This window comes from Chenopodium album, chromosome 22, assembly GCF_948465745.1.
Source record: "Chenopodium album chromosome 22, dcCheAlbu1.1, whole genome shotgun sequence".
NCBI classification, from domain to species: Eukaryota; Viridiplantae; Streptophyta; class Magnoliopsida; order Caryophyllales; family Amaranthaceae; genus Chenopodium; species Chenopodium album.
The window spans coordinates 27,972,649-27,986,310 of NC_137855.1; the positions used below are offsets into that span (position 1 = coordinate 27,972,649).

General features: G+C 45.1%; 1 non-coding gene across 1 annotated transcript; it reads right to left on the minus strand.

The window, feature by feature from the left end:
- Positions 1–10,417: 10,417 nt before the first annotated feature.
- On the minus strand, positions 10,418–10,523 carry LOC145606383 (small nucleolar RNA R71). Its single transcript, XR_014105274.1, has one exon. It is a non-coding gene; the product is annotated as a small nucleolar RNA R71 (small nucleolar RNA).
- Between the last annotated feature and the right edge of the window lie 3,139 nt (positions 10,524–13,662).

Genomic DNA, 13,662 nt, shown 5'->3' on the forward strand with positions numbered 1-13,662 from the left:
TCTCTAATCACTCTCTAACTTAGGCATCGGAGGGGGGTTCCTCGAGCCACCCCCGAGGGAAGTTTACGTGTGCTGTCGTGTGTAAGTTGTTGACGAGACCCAGTTCACCAAACAAAACGCTTGGATCCACATCTTGAACAATTGGTGCTAGAAAGAGGGAAAGGATCATCTAACCTAAGGTTCACTAACTCAGTTAAGGACTAGTTGACAAACCACCATGGCCGGAGAGGAAGCTGTGCAAACACACATACCCAAAGCCAATGACACCAACCAAACACCATAAAAAGCACCAGCAGCAACTGTCGATCCCAAAGGATCCGCTGAAAAACCCAAATCAACCATCTCACAAAAATCCAACCCCATTAGATCGACGTCAGCTGCAGTTAAAGCGCCGTCGAAACCAGTCGATCCGATAAGATCCAGTTCCATTTTCAAATACGGCATACGATCAATGAACCCATTGTTTCAGCACCTATAGTCCAAAAACCGCAACCCATAAACATGTCAACCATCTTGCAGAACCTCTATAAGTGCAGTAAGGAGCAGCTGGCTGTGATGACGGCAGTCCTCGCCAACTTTGGTAAGGGAGCGAGCTCGTCACCAGCAGCAGCAACTACAGAGCTGGCGGTAAAGAAGCCGGCACCCACAACCCTCACCCCCGAGCAGAAGGAGTTCATCCATCTGAGGAAGAAAGTACTTGAGTTGGGTAGGGTCAGCCCAGAGAGGAAGCTCCCCGCTGCAGGTCACCAGTCTCAGAACGAGGGCCCAGCCCGGATAGGGAGAAGCGAGCACGGATCCAGGTTATTCCGGATGATTCCCTATTTTGCCGGGAGATTCTGGAGGAACAGACAGAGAAGATAAAAATGCCGGGCTACAGGTGCAATGGAACCACAACGCCCAAGAGTCATATATCAGCTTTTGAGAATCATATGGTGCTCTATACCATGACGAATTCAGTCTGGTGCAAAGCGTTCCCACCAACCATAGAGGGGCTGGCTGCTGAGTGGCATGGAGCCATTCCAAAAGGTTCTGTGTACTCATATAATCAGCTGAAAAGGATGTTCATGGAGCATTTCATTACCTTGGTATATCGAACCAAGATGACAACTAAGCTGATGTCACTAGTTCAGGGGAAGGATGAGCCCCTGAGAGAGTGTATCACCAAATTCAACAAGGAGGCAACAACCATCCCAAACATGAGCCAGGAAGTAGTGCTGCTGGCAATGCAAAGCGGTTTGCTGCCAGGCTCACCGTTTAGAGCCTATATGGGATATAAGAGTCTCAAAATGCTAACTGAAGCGCTAGGTAAAGCACACGAGTTCATCAAGGCAGACAAAACTAACAGAGCAATGCTGAACTGGAAGATGCCAGGCGACACAGTTACCCGGGCAGAGGACGCAGCCAGGGCTAAGCAAAGCCGCAGAGAGGTGGATAGAGCCGTGGGGGTGATAAGCTTAGATCCAAAGAAAGGGGGAAGGCCTGGAAGGTTCGACCAATATACCCCACTAACCCACTCGAGGTCTCACATCTTCAGCGTGACTAAAGCTGATGATAAGTGGTAGAGACCCCCAAGAATGGTTAAAAGCAATCGTGATCCCAGCAAGTGGTGCAACTTCCATAGGGACCACGGCCATACCACTGATAAGTGCATGCATCTAATAGGATAACATAGAAGATCTAGTCAGGAGAGGGTACCTGAATCAGTTCAAGTAGCACGCCGATCCTCCCAGAATAAGGGAGGAGGATAAAACAGGTCGTGACCACAGAGGAGGTCATAAAGGTCCCGCTGAGGACAGGGACAAAGATAGTAAGCCAGAGAGCAGAGTATATGTGATCAGTGGAGGACTAGTACATGAGAAAACAGTGAACAAGGCGCGGGCAAACCTGGGGGCAATGATACATCAGATAAATTACAATGAGAAGCACCGATGGCCACTCCTTCCCCCGCAGCCGCGAGCTACATTTGACGAGTATGACCAGAAGGGCATAATTTACCCTCATGATGATCCTCTAGTAGTGACGATGAGAATTGCAAACTAGAAGGTGGATAGGATACTAATAGATAGGGGCAACTCAGCCAACATCATATACATCAGCACGTTCAACGATTTAAAGTTGGAGAAGAAGGATATAAAAGGATGAGCTATGAAGTCACCGGATTTAATGGATCAGGGTTGACCCCGGAGGGTATAATCGAGCTCTTAGTTCGAGTTGGAGAAAGGTCAAAAACACATGATGTTTGAGCAGAGTTCCTCGTGATAGACTCTCCTTCACACAATAACGTGATCATGGGAAGGCCGCTCATTCACAAGATCGGCAGAGTTGTATCCACCTATCATCTTGCCATGGCCTACACGACCAATGAGGGGCAGTCGGCAAAGCTCAGGGTAAGCCAGAAGACAGCTCCGGAATCGTACATAACTGCCCTAAAGTAGCCTGCAAGGACAAGACAGCAGCCAACCTCAGAACAAAGGTCCACTAAGCAGGCTGAGAGGAAGTCAGTAAAAATCGGAAAAAGACATCGACCCCGGAGTGGGGGTGCACCTCATAGAGTTACTAAGACAGAACAAGGATATTTTCGCATTTTCAGCAAACGAAATGCCTTGAATTGACCCTGCAGTCATGGTCCACATGCTGAATGTGAAGGAGGATGTTAATCCAGTCAGGCAGAAGAAACAAAGTTTCTCCATAGAGAAAAATCGTGCAATCTAGGAGGAACTGGAGAAACTCTTGGAAGCAGGATTCATTGAACCCTACAATTATTCAGAATGGCTAGCCAACGTGGCCATGGTGAAAAAGGCAAATGGCCAGTGGAGAATGTGTGTTGATTTCACAAATCTCAACAAGGCATGCCCAAAAGACTGTTACCCGCTGCCACGGATCGATCAGCTGGTAGACTGAACCAGCGAGCACGCCTGCTAAGCTTCATGGATGCCTTCTCAGGGTATCATCAGATCAACTTACACAATCCAGACCGGCAGAAAACCGCCTTCATCACCGAAGGGGGAGTGTACAATTACATAGCTATGCCTTTTGGGCTGAAGAATGCCCGGGCAATTTTTCAGAAGACAATGGATATAGTGTTCCTACACCAGAAAGGTAGAAATGTCAAAGTATACGTTGGCGACTCAATTGTTAAGAGCGTCACGTAGGCAGGGCATATCATGGATTTGGAAGAAACATTCGCCACCCTAAACAAGTACAAAATCAAACTCAACCCGAAGAAATGTGTCTTCGGAGTTAGCTCACGAAAATTCTTAGATTTTCTGATTAGCAAGAGAGGAATAGACGCAAATTCGGAGAAGGTCGAAGCAGTCCTAGCTTGCCTAAGCCTAAGTGCATTAAAGATATCATGCGGTTGACAGGCAGAATGGCCGTGCTGACTAGGTTCATCAGCAAGCAAGCCGATAAAGCTTTACCGTTTTACCAGCTGTTGAAGGGGAATAGGGAGTTCAAATGGGGAACCGTAGAAAAAGAAGATTTTGAGGGCATTAAGGAGCATCAGACTAAGCTCCCAACAATGATCATACCGGAGCTGAGAAAACTATAGTTGTACATCTCTGCATCAATTCAAATAATGCAGCTGTTTTCCTGGTAGAAAGGCAAAAGCAGCAAAGGCCAATATACTTTGTGAGTCACGTGCTGACTGAGGCCGAGCAAAGGTATTCGTTAGTGGAAAAGTTGGCCTTCGCACTAGTAACAATAGCAAGGAAGTTGAAACCATATTTTGACGCGCACATAATAGAAATCCTCACAAATCACCCGTTGGAAAAAGAGTTAAAATAAATGGATGCACCAAGCCGACTCTTCAAACGGGTCATCGAGCTTTCGGAGTATTAGTTTGAGGTCAAACCTAGGGAAGCCATCAAGGCACAAGCCTTAGCAGATTTCATCGTGGAAGCCTCTTATGAGGAGAAGGAGGACGACATTAGGATTTAGAAGGTAGAAGTAGATGGATCCTCGGCCCAAACATGGAGCGGAGCAGGGATCGTAATGACATCCCTAGAGGGAAATATATTTGAGTACGCCATAAACTTAAAATTCAGAGCATCAAACAATGAGGCGGAGTACGAGGCAGTGCTGGCATGCTTGCGTATGAGTATCGCAGCCGGAGCCAGGAAAGTCCATCATAAGACTAACTCTCAGCTTGTCGCCAGTCAATTGAAGGGGGCGTATGAGATTAGGGAATCCACCATGTTGAAGTATGTAACTAAAGTAAAGGAACTAGCAGCCCATCTAGTTCACTTCCAAATAGACTTGGTCCCCAGAGCAGGAAACTCCTAGGCTGACGCTTTATCAAACTTAGCCAGTTCTACCCCGCTGAGCCTCACGAGGACGGTGATTGTGGAAGTCCTGGAAAAAAGCAGTATCGCTGAAAAGGAGCAGGTGAACTGCATCGGGCAGCAGCGAGTTGTGTTCGCAGACATTATGGCGTACAAAGTTCACGGCTCGCTACCAGACGACGAAGTGCAAGGTAAGAAGGTTAAGAAAGACGCCAACCGGTACGTGGTAATGAATGGGGAGCTTAACAAGAAGGGCTTCTCAAAACCACTGCTAAGGTGTATCCCCGAATGGGAGCAGGAGAGGATCATGGAAGAAGCACACTCAGGGATATGTGGCACCACATTAGTGGAAAGGCATTGGGAGTAGATCTCAAAAGAGGTGCATACTGGCCAACTCTGACGTAAGACGCACTGGCATATGTGAAAAAGTGTGACAAGTGTCAAAGATATTCCCCAGTCATAAACCAGCCTGCAAATGATCCGACCCCAGTCCTCAGCCCGATCCCATTTTCTCAGTAAGGAATGGACATATTGAGACCCTTCACCACTAGGTCGGCGGGCAGGAAGTACCTTATTGTGGCAGTAAATTATTTTACTAAGTACATAAAGGCAGTCTAAGTAAGGACATTTATATGAAAGAACATCATCACAAGGTTCGGAATGCCACAGTGCACAGTCTTTGACCACGGGTGTCAGTTCGACTGTGATACCATGCAAGCGCCTCAGTCTGGCACCCGAGTAATGGCTAAGCTGAAGCAGCAAGCAAGCTGATCTTAACAACCCTGTAGAGAAAACTGGAGGAACACAAGGGCCTATGGGCTGACCTAGTCCTAGAGGTGTTATGGGCAAATAGAACCACTAAGAAAGAATCTACTGGTAAAAGCCCTTTCTCCCTAGCCTATAGGGCTGATGCAGTTGTCCTAGTGGAAGTGCGAATTCCCAGCCTGAGGATACAGCACTATGAACCACAAGGAAATGAAAAAAGCATGCTGGAAGAGCTAGACATCCTGCCGGAAGTAAGGCTAAGGGCAGCCCTCAAGTTGGCAGCCTAGAAGAGCAGGATTTCCAAAGCTTTCAACAAAAGAGTAAAGCATAGGGAGCTCCTGCCTGGAGAGTTGGTCCTTAGAAGGAAAGCGACAGTAGGAAGAGGAAATCAGCATGGAAAGCAGTCAGCCTATTGGGAAGGTCCTTTAATCATTCGTGAGCATATAGGACCAGGTGCATTCCACCTCGCAAATCAAGAAGGTTAGGTCTTAAGAAATAGTTTAATTGCTGATGTGTTAAAGAAATATTTTGCTTAAAAGGCAAGAAGTTAAGTAGAAACGGAGATAGTTGTTTCAATTTTGCAAGAACTCTATTTAGTTCATGTTATGTTAACTAAGGCATTTGAGCCATTTTAATTCAGTGAAATACAAGCCTCTACGTGAGGAGAATATTGCATAAACTTGTTTTAATATATCATGCTTTAGCATCACATACTAACATGCAGAAGTAAAAAAACAAAAGAGAGCAAGAGAACATGTAAGTGCTGAAGGCAAAAAGCACCCTAGTACAAAGCAGCAAAACAGCATTAAACGACAAAGGAAAACATCCCTCCCTAAAATCTCACCTCACCTGCTCAAAGTAAAATAGGGCACCACCTCGGGGACGCCTGAGGGGGAAGCCTGGCACGTTCAGCTTGAGTATGAAAAGGCAGGGAAAACGAAGACGATGAGCTGAGTGGGCAACACTAAGGTTCTCTCAGTCCCACCCAGCTCACCTCTATGAGGGGGAGAGGGGGAGGAGATAGATATATAATAAGCCCTTACGAAGGGAAGTAAGTGGAACAAACAACAAGTCGCAGCATAAGCAAGCTGAACGACATAAATAAGTCCCGGTAAAACAAGCTGAATGACACATAATGAGCAATCAAAAAACTGATTGACACAAGTAAGTCTCAGTAGAGCAAACTGAATAAAGCCTAGACAGGCAACAACCGAAGAACTAGTCAACATGCAAGCAAGTCTCTATCAAATTTAAATAGAGTACATAATGCACAGGCATCCAAAGCAAACAGGATAGGAAGAGTAAAACTCGTCAAAGTTCTTGCTAAACAGAGTAGAGAACAAGAAAGCAAGAGATCCCTCAGCAGCTAAATCTAGAAAATAGGGAGGCCCAACCTATGAGGCTTCACTGAACGCAACAAAGAGGCTGTAGGTACTAATATACCTTGGCACAACAGCAGGTCCAGAAAAACACGCAGACTATGAGATAATCAACAGACAAAGTAGCAGAAAGATCGCCAAATACATAAAATACAAAGCTGAACCTCTGCCCACCAAGGCAGAGTAAACATCTAGCAAATTAATTACAGTATATGCAACACTAAGCCCTCGTCCACCAGGACAAGGAAACACTCAACGAATAATGTTGGAGAAATATAAAGTTATGTTAAGCTGGACAGGCCCAGTAATAAAAGATAAAGTATTCAGAGAAGACATAGGAAAACATAATCTTTAGCGGCTATACACCCTAAAAATAGCAACAAAAACTACCTAGTTACCACAGATCTAGGTGAGGGAAACTTAGAGGAACTACTGGAGTAGGAAGGTGATAGCCGCCATTACCTTTATTGTTCACCAGTTAAAGACTCCACCCCAACAGCTGCACCGACGTCAGGGCAGAGAGGAACCTCCAAGTTCAGCACAGCATGGTCAGGAACCTTGGAGCCAACAACACAAGGGTGGTCAGCACGCAGCTCAAACAAACCAGCATCACCTACAGCCTCAACTTTAGCCCAGAAGGTGTTGAAACGAGCTTGCTGCTCCTCACCTTCACCATACAAGCTGCTCACATACCGAGCTGCAGCCTCCCATCCACCATCATGGCGATTAGCCGATAACTTAGCAAAAGCAGGGGAGAGCTCAAAGGCTTTGAGTGCTTCCTTCTTAACAGCTTCCAGCTCGGTTATGTGCCTAGCTCACAGATCCACAATCTCTCCTTCCAACGTTTGTACCCTGGCCTGAGAGGTTTTCAATTGCTCCTCACAACTCGTCAACTTGGTCTGAGTGAGCTGAAATCCTCCCAACTGGAGCTGCAGAGCGTCTGCCCTCTCTCTTAGAGGAGTCACCTCATTGACCATGGCATCCCTCTCAGAACGAGCCTGTTGAATCTCAAGTCTCCACCCTGATTCTGATACTCCTTCTCCACTGTGAGCAGGGCATTGGACAAGTCTCCAACAAACTTGACAAGCTGCAGGAAAGACAAGGAAAGAAAATATTAAGCAAAAAAGGGAATCAATCAAAAACAAAAACAAGCAAGGCATTAGCAAAAGAACGAACAAAAAGAAAGAAGAAAGACCAGAATCTAAAAGGAGAGAGTTAAAAGCAAGCAATAACCTTCTGCAAGTCATGAAAAGCCGTACCAGCATGGAGACTGATTGAGCTGCGCGTAGAATCAGCTGAAAGACGAACTCCTTAAGTAAGACGATACCCCAAGGTACCACCCTTCTAGGGGTCGTCCACGAACAAGGAGTCGTCAGCCCTAAAGTTCATCTCAAGGCGAAAAGGAGCATCCTCAACTCCATCAAGGCACAGCAAAGAACGAAGGTGGGCATCAATAGGGACCTCAAAAAATTCAATATACCAAGTAGGGCGGAAGTTACCCCCAGTAGAGATCGAGGTCGCAGACAGCGAGTTCTCAAAAGCATCACTCAGGAACTGGTGAACGCAGCTATTAAGTTCACTAGAGTTCTGAGTATCCACCCCCCTGTCTGCATTCCCACTACGAAGCCAAGTATTAGCAGAAATAGAAGCAAAAGGATCAAGGCCAGAGGAGGTGCGAGCCTTCTTCGCGATAGGCTCATCCTCAGCAGGGGCAGCGGTCACGGGATCATCCTCCAAGTCAATCACTGGCTGATCGTGCTTGTGAGTACCCCCCGCCTGGGAGTGACCAGCTCTAGAGGCACTTCGGAGCCGCCCTCTCAGTTAAGAAGGGCGCGGCGGAAACTTAGGAAGCTCCATGATAGTTTCATCGGGAAGCTGGAAATCAGCAGCTTTGGCAGAAGCATCAACAGCAACCTTCGCAGCATTAACATTGTCAAAATCAGAAGGAAAGAGCAGAACATGATCAGCAGAAGAAGTGGGCTTTACGCCCGCAGCGGTAGTTTTAACCTCATCAGAATGAAACTTGAGAACACTATCCGCAAAATCATCAACGGTAGTCTTCGGATCATCAAAATCTTGTTCACATTGTCTTTTGGCAACAGAGGTCTAAGGAGCCACCCGGCCGGAAGCCGCATTAGGCTGCTTCTCAGGAGAAGCACCATGTGCCACTAATGCCTCAAATTCTTCAGCCGCTCTTCGAGTGGCAAGCCGAGTCTCGCGTCTACTGCCAACAGTAGAGGATAAAGGCTCAACTTCAGCACGGCTGGACCTTATGTAGTCAGTAGGAGTCACGGTGCCAAAAACAGCCCGCAGCTCAGCGGGAGCTAGACTCACTTCATTCTTCAGGGAGCCAGCATACACCTCTAGTGTGTCAAAGAGCTCAGGGGGATTTTCAGGAGTAGCAATCAAAGGGTCCCTCCAATTATCAGCTAGCTCAAGGATGCGCTTGTCCAACTTGTCATAGCCTGAAAAGGAGAAGGCAAGAAAATGAAAAAACTTAAGGACCAAGACAAAGGATAATAAAAGAGAAAAGGAAATGAAAGAAGGCCAAAAACTTACTAGACTCATGCGTATAGCATAAACGCATGGCAGAGAGTTGCTCATTGCCCACAATGTATATGGAGTTGGGAAGCCAGATCTTAAGAAACTTGAAGTCACCAGTCCCCGCTCCCTACAGAGCATCAAAAGCCTCCGTCTCACGGGCAGACTCGGAGGAGAAGACAGTAACTCCAGCCATATTAGTACGAATTTCCCTGAAGTTGCACGGTGTAGCAAAAGTGGAGGGCACCTTCACCTAGAAAAACTTGCTAGTCCAGTCCTTGAAGCGACCAAGCTTTGGGTAAGACAGAACCCTGCCCTCCTTAGGAGTAACATAGTACCACCAAGACTAAGTCCCAGAAGCAGACCTCTTCAGGCTCATTTAAGGACTTAAACAGGTGCTGAGACTCAGGAGATACCTTCGAAACAGCAGGAACCATAACAAGCAGAACAAAGTATGAAGAGAAGCTGGATGCACCAAAGATATATAAATGTTGAAGGCACGAAGCACCTTCTCCAGAGTAATGTCAAGAGGAAACCTCAAACCCAAATCCAGCTGCGAAGCAAACACAGCAATATGACCAGCAGGAGGAGCAGACAGCTTCACACCGTCAGCGGGCAGAACTAGCTCATAGCCTTCACCAAAGCCATAAAATTTCTGCCCAACAGCGGCAAGGTCCATCCTCTTAGCGTCCCTATGCCAACTGGAGTCAGGCACACAATTCTTGGGCCCATAGCACTTGTCATCTAGAAAGAACTTAGTTTTGCCTCTTCTACGGGCTCCACAACATAAGTGGGCTGACAATCGAAAAGAGAGCGATCACCTGGAGACTCAGTCATCCTGCTCGATTGAACAGCTGGAGAGGGAGGTGGTGATGGAGTCTCAGCGTTGCTACCCCGCACTACATAATGATCAAACCGATTCACATCAGCCATGTCATCAAGCCAACCAAAACTGTTTAAAGGCTTAACATGGGGAATGGGGCTAACAAGAGACACGTCAGGGGGATTAGCCTTGACAACATCGGCTAACTATTTATGGCGCATTGCACGCATCCTCAAACGGGTGAAACGAAACAAAAGAATCCCATCCAGAACAAGCACCCGCTCACAGTAGGGATCAAAGAAATTAGGGCAAGGTTTACGCTGAAAAGGGCGAAAGGCACTACCCTCAATGGGACGACTACTGCCCGACCCATATGCAGCAGTAGGAGTCGCAGCAGCACCCGCCTCATTCACAGCGGGGGGACACTCAAAAGGCAAAATATTGCAACACGATCAAGGTTAATGGAGTGTCTCAAGAATTCATCCGCCTTAAGTTGTTTCCTTTCTCCCTCATAGGAAGGTCTTTGGAATGGCTAGATAAAGAGGTGAAGCCCAATTCGTTGAGAACTTGGGATGATGTCACTAAAGCTTTCTTGTCCCGTTTCTATCCTCAAAAGAAAACGGCGGAGGCAAGGGCTTTAATTCAAGGATTCAAGCAAAAGCCAAATAAGAGTCTTTATGAGGCATGGGAGAGATTCAAGGAGTACCAAAGAGAATGTCCTCACCACGGAATTCCAACATATCAATTGATCCAAATCTTCTACGGTGGTTTGAGTCCTCAAGGCAAGGCATGCCTTGATGGAGGGGCCGGTGGTCCAATCATGAACAAAACCGAAGAAGAAGTTGTGGACATAATAGAGGATGTGGTGACTTACTATAGAGATTGGCAAGATGGGGAAAGAGATTCTTCAAGTAAGCAATCTTCTTTGTACTCGGTGGACCATCTTAATGCCATCAACAATCTTTCCTCTCAAATGACAAACTTGGGAAAGGAGATGACGGCGATCAAGGCCAATTTGGAGAGTGTTTCTTCCTCTTCCCAAGCTCCAAATCTTCCCTCCCAAATTAAGGGGAGAGGTACTTCTTCTAACTCTCAAACTCCTTCTACTTCACATAATATCCCTATGGGATGTTTGTTTTGTGATGTATGTGGATCATATGACCATGATTCTAGCAATTGTAACAATGAATGTGTTGATGAGTTTGACAACAATGAGTGTGAACATGTTAATTTTGTGTCAAACAACAATGTTCAAAGGTTTGATAATCAAAGAGGCCAATGGAATAGGAATTACCAAAACCAAGGCAATTTTGACAACTATAATCATGGTAGTGGTTATAGGAACCAAAGGAATCAAGGTTCTCGTGGTAACCATAACCAAGGTTATAGTGGCCAAAATCAAAGCTAAAGCCAAAATTATGGTAATCAAAACCAAGGTTATGTAAATCATAACCAAGGTAATGGTAATCATAATCATGGTGGTGGTAACCATAATCAAGGTTATGGTTCAAATCAAAATAGGGGTAATTGGAACAATCAAGGAAGGGGAAATTTTCAAAACAATGCTCAAAGAGGTCCCCCACCCGGTTTTGTTCCAAAGACTCAAGGTGAAAATTCCTATTCACAACCTTCTTCTCCTAGGACTACTTTGGAGGAATTGATTGATAATCAAACCAAGATCATTAACACCTATATGGCGGTTAGTGATAAGAAATTCAATGAGATGATGACCCACAATAAGATGCTTGAGACTCAAATTACCCAATTAGCAAGCACTATTAAGGATTTTGCTAGTCCTTCATCTTTGCCTTCCCAAGGTGTTGAACCAAAGAAACCCGTGTACTCTATTGCCATAAGTGGTGGAAATGATTTTTATGAGGGAGTTTCTTGTTCAAAAGAGGAAAGAGATGAGAGTGGTGCTATGGAAAATGAAGTGGAGAGGGTTGAGTCCAAGGAAATTTATTGTGAGGTTGAGGAAAAAGAAGAATATGTTGTTGAAAAGATGAGTGAGGTAGAGAGATTTCCCGATCTACCATATCCCCAAAAATATTTGAGATTCAAAATGGATGAGCAATTTGGGAAGTTCCTTGAAGTTCTTAAGGATGTTCATGATTCCACACCCTCTACCGAGCCAATTCCCGATATGCCTAAGTACTCCAAGTTCCTTAAGGAGATACTAGAGGAGAAGGAAGATTTTGATGAGGGTAGTTCGGTGGAAGGAGGGAAGTGTTTTAGTGCTCTTATCCATGGTGAGCTTCCGGAGAAATAGGAAGATCCGGGGAATTTTTCAATCCGTTGTCAAATCAAGAAAATGGTTTTTGAGAATGCTTTGTGTGATCTAGGGGCTAGTGTGAGTATTATGCCCTTTTCGGTTTTCAAAAGGCTTGATCTAGGTGAGCTTCAACCATCTAATATAACACTTCAATTGGCCGATCGCTCTATTAAGCTTCCTAAGGGAAGAATTGATGATGTTCCTCTAAAGATTGGAGAGTTTGTCTTTCCCGTGGATTTTGTTGTTTTGGAGATTGAGGAGGATGAGCATATTCCAATCATTCTAGGGAGGCCTTTCTTAGCCACCTCGGGAGCCTTAATAGATGTGAAGGGAGGTCAAATCACTTTGAGATGTGGAAAATTGGAAGAGAGTTTTAAGTTGAAGCCAATGCATGAGTCCTTATCTTGTGTGCAAGATATAGCATGTACTAGTCTTTCTCGTTCCATTAATGATATGTGCATGATTGATTCTTCTACTAATGGTGGTTTTGAGATTGTTAATGATGTTTGTACAAGTCTTGATGATGTTAGTGAAGAAGAATTTGTAATTCAAAAGCCAAGGGATGAGAAAGAAATTGAGATTCCAAATTGGTTCAAGCTTAATTCTCAAGATGAAGAGAAAGCTTCCATGATTAAAGATGTTGAAGTCAAGCCGAAGAAAAAGGCCCGTGACTCGAAGAAAGCAAGAAAAAGAAAGAAGTTGAGAAAGGAGAAGGAAGAATTTAAAAAGAATTTTGTGAAGGTTTCATTAAGCAACGATGAGAAGTTGCTCAAAATTGAAGAAACTTTTGCTCTATCAACCACCTTGAAGAAGGTGGTGTTCTTTGATCCTCCATGATTTGGATGAAAGGTCGAGCTTAGGACCTTAAGCAAGCGCTTCCCGGGAGGCAACCCGGAGTTTCTAACTTTTCCCTTTGATTTTTGAATTTTCTTATTTTTGTTTCTTTTATTACTTTGTCTTTTCTTTTACTTTTCTACTTGATTAGATTTTTAGGATGACCTTTTGCGGGATTGGAATTCTACAAGTATGCATGATGAATGGAAGTTGTTCGTGGCACAAATCACATTTTGTTCGATTCTAATCGAAATTTGTGGTAAAAGGGTAAGAATTTTAGAGAGGTAAGATAGGAAATTCATGTTTTGAAAGTTGGAGGAAATTGATACTTAGTGAATTTTTGTGGTGAACACATGAATTTTCAACTTTGAGGGCTTTGAAAATGATTTTAGCTACTGCCTATGTTGTTCCTCATCACCATCATGATTCATGTGCACACCAAAATGGGCAGTAAGTATCAAATTTTGAGAAAAAGGAAGGAAGGGGCACGCACAGGGATGTGTGGCCGCACACGAGGCATGTGCGGGCGCACAGCCAGCGTGTGCGGGCGCACACCAGACCTGTGCGGCCGCACATGGGCTGGACGGCCATATACTCTTCTTCTTCCTCCTTTTTCCCTTCATTTGCTCATTTCCTCATCTTCCTCACGCACACTTTCATTCAAACCCTCCTTTGTGCGCACCTTGTTCTCCATTATTCACCATCAAAAATCACTCAAAACCTCACTAAAATCACTCCATTTTCACTCAAAATCACTCACAAATC